The 8472-nt window shown below is 41.2% G+C and overlaps 1 non-coding gene and 1 pseudogene across 1 annotated transcript; both read right to left on the reverse strand.

Moving 5' to 3' along the window:
- Nucleotides 1-269: 269 nt before the first annotated feature.
- LOC120271314 lies at nucleotides 270-370 on the reverse strand (annotated as a pseudogene).
- A 6691-nt stretch (nucleotides 371-7061) lies between these two features.
- Nucleotides 7062-7168, reverse strand: LOC120271274. Its single transcript, XR_005539892.1, has one exon. It is a non-coding gene; the product is annotated as a small nucleolar RNA R71 (small nucleolar RNA).
- Between the last annotated feature and the right edge of the window lie 1304 nt (nucleotides 7169-8472).

The following is an 8472-nucleotide window of genomic DNA, read 5'->3' on the forward strand; positions in this document are numbered from 1 at the left end:
TTCATCCAAATGAAACAACAATCAATGTTGTTCAATGATTTGGCCGATAAGGATCCAAACAATCACATTAAAAACTCTCTTGGAAGTTTGTGACATGCTGAATGTCAACGGTGTTACTGATGATGCCAAAAGATTGAGGCCTTTCCCATTCTCTCTAAAAGGAAGAACAAAGCAGTGGCTTCATTCTTTACCACAAGCATCCATCATGACATGGAATGAAATGGTCGAAGCTTTCCTTGTAAGGTACTTTCCTCCGGGAAAGTCGGCAAAGCTTCACAATGAAATATCTTCATTTGTTCAGATGGAGATTGAATCCTTGTTTAAGACTTGGGAGCATTTCAAGGATGCATAAGTGTCCTCAACACGGGTTCCCCGAATAGATGATCATTCAAACTTTCTACAATAAGTTGAACCCAAGCACAAGGCAACTACTAGATGCCACCGTCGGAGGTACAATGGGGAACAAGATCCCTAAAGAAGCCCGACAATTGGTAGAAGAAATGGTCATGAATAGCTACCATTGGAATGCAAGGGAAAGGAAAAAAGTGGTCGGACTCTATGAAATCGATACGATTACATCCTTGGCAGCCAAGTAGAGGCATTGAGCAAGAAATTGGATACATTGACTTCACCAAGGATAACAGCAATCACAAGTTATGATGGTTGTGGGGGTTCACATTTGTCACCTGATTGTCCTATTTCGATTGCTACTTCAGCCTCAACTAAGCAAGTAGATTTTATGGGCAATTTAGGAAAAGTAATTCACTGTAGCAAAACACCATGGCACCACTGGGTTTTCAACAACAACAAACTCCGAACATGGAGAATCGAGTTTCAGGCTTGGATACCCGGATGACTGATCTAGAGAAAGCTTTAACCAGGTTTGTGCAATCATCTGATACATGGTTTCAGTCGGTCGAAGCTACGCTTCCCAACCACACTACTTCATTGCACAATCTAGAAAATCAAGTAGGGGCAAATCACGAAGTCTCTATCAGAGAGACCACAAGGAAGTTTGCCTAGTAATACCTACAGTAACCTGAGAGAACATGTGAAGGCAATCACTTTGAGAAGTGGTCGTGAGGTTGAGGGTAGGCTTCCAAGTGAGAAGACCAATGTTGACGCACCTAAGGTCATGGCGGTTGAGGAGAGAATGAACAAGGAGAAGGAGGTGGCACCCCCATCTTACAAGCCAAGAATCCCTTACCCTTCGAGATAGAAGAACGACCAAAACGATTAGTGGCATAAGAAATTTTTGGGGCTATTTAAGCAATTGCACATTAGCATTCCTTTTGTGGAGGTATTGTCTCAAATACCTCGGTATGCAAAGTTTTTAAAGGATCTTTTAACCAAAAAAAGGAAGTTGGAGGAAAGTGCATCCGTGATCTTAGATGACTCTTGTTCAGCGGTGTTGCAAAAGAATATACCAAACAAGAAGAAAGACCCTGGAAGCTTCATCATCCCATGAAACATTATTAACTTAGGTGAAGAGATGCCATTGCCAAATTTTGGGGCTAGTATCAATGTCATGTTGTACTCGTTCTTTCAGAAGCAAGGCTTGGGAGAGCCTAGGCCTACTCGAATCACATTACAATTGGTGGACTGAATGGTGAGACATCCGAGGGCATCACTGAAGACGTTCTTATCAAGGTTGATAAGTACATATTTCCTGTAAAGTTTGTAGTGTTGGATGTCGATGAGGATGTAGATGTTCCTTTGATACTTGGGAGGCCATTCTTGCGCACTTCCAAGGCACTTATTGACATGGAAAGCAGGGAGTTGAGACTGAGGGTTGGTGACAACAACTTGACATACGGCCTCGCTGAGGCCATGCGACATTCTCTTTACTTTGATGATACTCTTTATTTTATTGACACTACCAATGAATTGATGAATATGTGCGGAAAATTTTGAATCCGGACCCGTACAATTGGTTACTAGACCAAGGAGTGGAGGATGAAGAAGTTTTGATGTTTGGTCTAGAGGAAAAGGTATTGTCTACCACGGAGATTGTGAAGAAAGTGCTCCGAAAGATGAAGCGAGCAAGGAGACGCCACAAGAAACACCCTAAGGCTATTGGGGATGTGCAAGAACAAAACAAGGGTAATGAGCTGATAAGTTCTTATGTATGAGTAATACGAAGTATTTTTTTTCTTACAATGAGCATTACTTTTACAGATTTAAGTGCTAATACATGTGTATTTGTGTTCTTTTGCGCGTGTAGTGTTATGAAGACATGTATGGAAGAAAAAAGCCAAAGTAGATCATAAATGACCGTTTGATGAAATCTTGGAAGGAACAAACGCGAAGACACAAGTTGTGATCGAAGATACATGAATGTGTGCCAACTTTCAATATGTTCAAGTTATTTACAATGATTTGGAGGGGCACAAAGGCAGTCACATTTACGTATCCCAACTTATACAATGATAGCAAGATCTTTACCAATGAACCCATTTATTGAAGAAGCAACGCGATCTACGGCATAAACGTGTGCCCGTTTATGTTGCCTCGATGAAAAGTGGATTCGGGAGTGTTTTTGACAGGGTACTGCAGCAGGTCGATGTAGTAAATTACTGTAGTAATTTACTGTAGTAGTTACTGTTCACAACTAGCCAAAAAACAGAATTCCAGAGAATCCACACGGGTGTGTGGAAATTACCCATGCCTATGGGGAAATTCCACAGGGGCGTGTGGATGCCCGATTCCAGCCTATTTAAATCCGTTTTTCAGCTTGATTTCAACATTCTTTTTCCCATCTTTTCTCCATCTTTTGAGAGGGTGGTGTCTAGGGTTTAGAGAGGTTTTGGCAATGCTTTTGGAGTGGTTCTTCGGCTTAGAGACCACATTTCTTTTGGAAGATAGTTATTGGGGAAGCTTTCATCGGTACCGATCCGGCGAGGTATGCCCTAAGCTTGACAAGGGGAACTTTAGAGAGGATGAGACCACTCCACAAGACCATCGACACGAATACCGAGGGGGTTTTTCTATTGATTACTTGTTTTTACTTTTGATTTTGTTATTGATTGTAGCTAGCTCCATGGAGAGTTAAACCCCCTAGTGGGTACTTGGATTTGTGAACCCTAGGATGTATTTGTTTCATTAAACCTTTTATTGTGCTTTCATTAATTCATGTTTTAATTGAGTTTCAATCTTGAATGCTTGATGGAATGAATACTCCCTTAGAGTGACACTAGAGTTGAGTGTTCACCATGGTAACATTTGTGAGTGAGTGACACACTATGAGGTTTAGACATTACAAGATTGGAGAGGGTCGAGAGAGTGAGTCAAGAGGTAGTGGATTGTCCTTTTTCCCCTCCGAAGTGATTTATCCTACCTCCACATTCCAAGAGTTCATTATGGTCATAGTAGAGTGAACAGGCTAAAGGATGACCTTCTGTTGGGGCTTAGTTGCAAAGGCAACGGAGTGAAGCGTTGAAGTGATTTTAGCACCTAGGGCTTAATTGTGACTAGGGACCTTTCACCTCGACCAAAGGGTTAGTTCCACATATAGGAATAGGATTTTTCACTTGAAATCCCTAGAGCACCTTGCAACTTTACACAGTATGAGGTGTTGAGACTGATTGATTTCTCCGCCGGGGCATAGAATAGAGTTAGTCATGGTTGACCTTAGGTTTGGGACCATGTATATTAGGATCTCCACAACTCATTAATGCATTAGTTAGGAAGCATAACAGTTGGTTTTGCACTTGAAACGATAATCCTAGGCGGAACAATATCCAAGTACCCCACTTACATCGATTGTCTTTCCTCTCATTTTATTGTGCCTCTCTTTCATGTTTCTTTTATCTCTTTTTATATCAATTTCATTCACATTACCATCGATTCATTCTCATCATAGTTAAATAGTAATTATTGTGTTTCTATACACTATTCCCTGTGGATACGATACCCACTCACCTGGGATTTATTACTTCGACAAACCCGTGCACTTGTGGGTCACACCAAGGGGCGTTGTCAAGTTTTTGGTGCCATTGCCAGGGAATAGGCGTTTTAGAGACACTTTGCACTTTGCTATTTTAGCTATTTACCATTCATTCTATTTCACACTTTCTTATTCTTCCATTATTCTCATTTGTTTTCTTTTGTCATGTCTTACTTTTTCTTGCAAGAAGCTTAAATGATGATTGATCCACTCATTGCTCTATATTTTCAGGTCGAAGCTCTCAGTAAAAAAGTTGATAGAATTGTTACTTCACAACAGTAGTACAATCCATGTTGCAGCACATATGATCCAATTGAAGTCAGCTACCCAAACATATTATGGAATAATGATGGACAACATTGGGAAGCACCTCAAGAAGAATGTCAAAAGGATGAGATACTTGGAGAGGATGCACTTCAGTTGCAAAATGTATTAGCTAATTTTATTGAAGCAACAGATGTCCGTGTCCAAAATATTGAGACCACATTAAGATGTCATGAAGCCTCTTTTAAAAACCTTAAGCATCAATTAGCAGGGACACTTAACACACTCTCTAAGGAACAACAAGTATTTGAGAAAGCAATTCAAGTTCCTTATAGAAATGATGTGGTAGTGAACGACAATGAAGAAGTTTGGCAAGTTGAGTACATTGGTGCAGAAAATGAAAAGAAAGAAGTTGAATACCATTTTGAGATTTTGGATTGTGTGAATGAAGATTGTGCTTGTGAGCGAGAAAATTTTCAAGAGGATTTGCTAGTGTCATGTTCCTTTCAAGCTGAATATACACAAGAAGAAGTAAATCCTAAGGTAATGGAACTAGCACCACTCTTTTGGATTGATCAACTCATAAATTGGAAGAAAGAGATTTTCAGTTTGGAAGAAGATGTGGGTAGGAGATTCAAACCATCCAATGACCCACCTGTGCTAAGCTTGGACAATTCCCAACCCAAATTGTTTCCTTGGAGGGCAAAGGTAAGATGGTTGGACTCTTCAACAGGTATTCCACCCCGGCAAGTAGATTTTTGGTTTAAAGGAAGTAGCTATGCAATGTCTAGTCGGGAGGAACACACTCTTTTTAAGCCCCCATAAGGTAATTCCACAGGCCGTAGCAAAACACTACAACAGATAATGTACAAAAAACTGTAGCAAACACTATAGTAGGTACTGTTCACAGCCGGCCGAAGAAAATATTTCCAGAGAATCCACACGGGCGTGTGGAAATTCCACATGCCCGTGCGTTAATTACACAGGCCCGTGTGGTGAATCCAAAGGGGCATGTGGATTCCCGATTCGAGCACTAATTAAGGCCGATTTCAGAATTCTTTTCTCCATCTTTTCCCCAACTTGAGAGAGGATTATAGCTAGGTTTTTGAGAGTTATTGTCTAGGGATTTGGAGAGGTTCTACGGCTCTGACATCGGGCTCTATTTGGAAGAAGGTTAGTGAGAGAGCTTTCGTCGGCACCGATCCGGCGAGGTGTATCCTAGGCTGGACAAAGGGACCTTTGGAAGAGTAAAGGCTTCTCCACAAGATCATCATCATGAATATCAAGGAGCTAAATGCCCTAGTGGGTACTTGGATTTGTGAACCCTAGGATGTATTCGTTTCATTAAATCTTTTTATTATACTTTCATTAATTGATGTTTTAATGGAGTTCCAATCTTGAATGCTTGATTGTATGAATGCTCCATTAGAGTGACACTAGGGTTGAGAGTTCTTGTTGGTAACCCATGTGAGTGAGTGACACACCACGAGAGTTAGACAAAGCTAGATTGGAGAGGGTTGAGAGGGTGATTCGAGAGGTAGCGGAGCGTCCCCTTTCCCCTCCGGTGTGATTTATCCTACCTCCATTTTCTCAAGTTCTTTGAGGTCATAGTAGAGTGAACGGGCTAAGGGATGACCTTCTGCTGTGGCTTAGTTACAGAGGCAACGGAGTGAAGCGTTGAAGTGATTTTAGCACCTAGGGCTTAATTGTGACTAGGGACATTCCACTTGGACCAAAGGGTTAGGTCTACATCTAGGAAGAGGATTTATCATTTGGAATCCCTAGAACTCATTACGATTCTATACGAGTGTAAGGTTGAGAGATTGTTAAATTTCTCCTCCGGGACATGTATAGAGTTAGGCATGGTTGACCTTAGATTTGGGATCATGTATTAAAGGATCTCCACAACTCATTAACACATTAGTTAGAAAGTATAATAGAGGGTTTTGCACTTGAAACGATTGTCCTAGGTGGAATAATATCCGGGTACCTTATTTATATCAATTACCTTACCTCCCTTTTACTTGTGCTATCTTTCTTGTCTCTTTTACTTTTGTTACATTACATCTTGTCACACAAATCACTATTTATTTTTCACTTAGTTAAGAAACAATTCAGGTATTTTTACTCCCTACTCCCTGTGGATAAGATACCCACTCACCTCGGATTTTATTACTCGACAAACCTGTGCACTTGTGGGACATACGCAAGGGGCGTTGTCAAGTTTTTGGTGCCGTTTCCGGGGAGTAGGCGTTTAGAGATACTTTGCACTTTGTTTTCTTAACTATTCATTCATTCATTCTATTCCACATCTTCTTTTTCTATCATCATTCTGATTAGTTTTCTTTTTTTTTATTGGTGCAGCTCCAGGTTATGACACAAGGGAACCCTTCAATATTGATTGAAAGAGATCTTGAACTTGAACGTACACTCAGAAGAAGGGGAAAAGAACATGTGCAAGAACTGTCTAATCAAGCTGAGATAGAAGTAGAAGGGTCAGATAATATGGCAGAATAGAATGAGCAACAAAGGACACTTTCTGATTATGCTAAACCCTCAGTTTTGGGCACACAATCTAGTATTATGTGACCCCTAATTACAGTAGTCAGCGCAGTTCAATGGTTTGGCCGATGAGTATCCAAACAACCATATAGAAAATTTCTTAGAAGTTTGTGATATACTGAAGATTAACAGTGTATTAGATGATGCTATCAGATTGAGAGCTTTCCCATTCTCTCTCAAGGAAAGAGCCAAGCAGTGGCTATATTCTTTGCCCAAGGCCTCCATCATGACTTGGAATGAGATGGTCGAAGCTTTTCTTGCTAGATACTTTTCTCTGGGAAAGTCGGCCAAGCTTCGTAATGAGATATCATCGTTTGTACATATGGAGTTGGAGTCATTATTTGTGACATGGGAGCGCTTCAAGGATCTTTTACGCAGGTGCCCACAACACGGATTTCCTGAATGGATGATTATTCAAACTCTCTACAATAGGTTGAATCCGAGTACAAGGCAATTGTTAGATGCCGTCCGTAAGAGGTACAATGGGGAGTAAAACCCCAGAAGAAGCCCTATAGTTAGTAGATGACATGGCCAAGAATAGTTATCATTAGAATGCATGGGAAAGGAATAAAGTGGCCGGGTCTATGAAATAGCTCCAGTAACTTCACTGGCGGCTCAAGTGGAATCGTTGAGTAAGAAGTTAGACCTTCTAACTTTGAATAGAGTGGCGGTCATGACTACTTGCACCGGGTGTGGTGGAGGGCATGCTCCCTCCGATTGCCCGATCTCTATTGGTGATGCATCTTCAGTTGGGAAAGTTGACTTTGTGGGTAATGCAATGAGGAACCAAAGGAATCCATATAGAAATACCTACAATTCGGATTGGAAGAGTCATCCCAATTTTTCTTGGAGCAACCAAGGACCACAAAAGACCATGGCACCACCGGGTTTCCAACAACAAGAAGCCCCGAACATGAAGAACCAAGTTTCAGGCTTGGAGACCCGAATGACCAATTTGGAGAAGGCCTTTACTAGATTTATGCAATCATCGGATACAAGGTTTTAATCAGTCGAGGCTACACTTCGCAACCACACCGCTTCTTTGCACAATCTTGAGAATCAAGTGAGGTTGATGGTAATACCAAGAGCAATACCAAGAGCACAAGTGAGGTTGAGCTACCCTATCGGAGAGACCACAAGGAAGCTTGCCGAGTAATACCAAGAGCAATCCTAGAGAGAATGTGAAGGCGATCAGTTTAAGAAGTGGTCGTGAGGTTGAAGGTAGGCTTCCAAGTGAGAAGCCAATGTAGACACACATGAGGTCATAGAGGTTGAGGAGGGAGCAAGAAAAGAAGGATGTGGCATCCCCCACCTTCCAAGCCAAGAATCCCTTATCCCTCTAGATTGAAGAATCACCAAGGGGATGAATAGTACAAGAAGTTCCTAAGTTTGTTCAACCAACTCCATATCAATATTCCCTTTGTTGAGACATTGGCCCAAATGCCTAAGTATGCAAAATTCTTCAAGGACTTGTTGACGAACAAGAGGAAGTTGTAGGAGAGTGCTTCAGTTATCTTAGATGCTTCTTGCTTGGCGGTTTTGCAAAAGAATATGCCGAACAAGAAGAAAGACCCGGGAAGCTTCATCATTCAATATAACATTGGCAATTTGGGTGAAGAAATGGCATTTGTGGAAATGGCATGTGAGAAATGGCATTGGTGGAAATGGCATCATCCGGCAATGGTGGCAAAAACTTGATT

This window comes from Dioscorea cayenensis, chromosome 10, assembly GCF_009730915.1.
Source record: "Dioscorea cayenensis subsp. rotundata cultivar TDr96_F1 chromosome 10, TDr96_F1_v2_PseudoChromosome.rev07_lg8_w22 25.fasta, whole genome shotgun sequence".
NCBI lineage: Eukaryota > Viridiplantae > Streptophyta > Magnoliopsida > Dioscoreales > Dioscoreaceae > Dioscorea > Dioscorea cayenensis.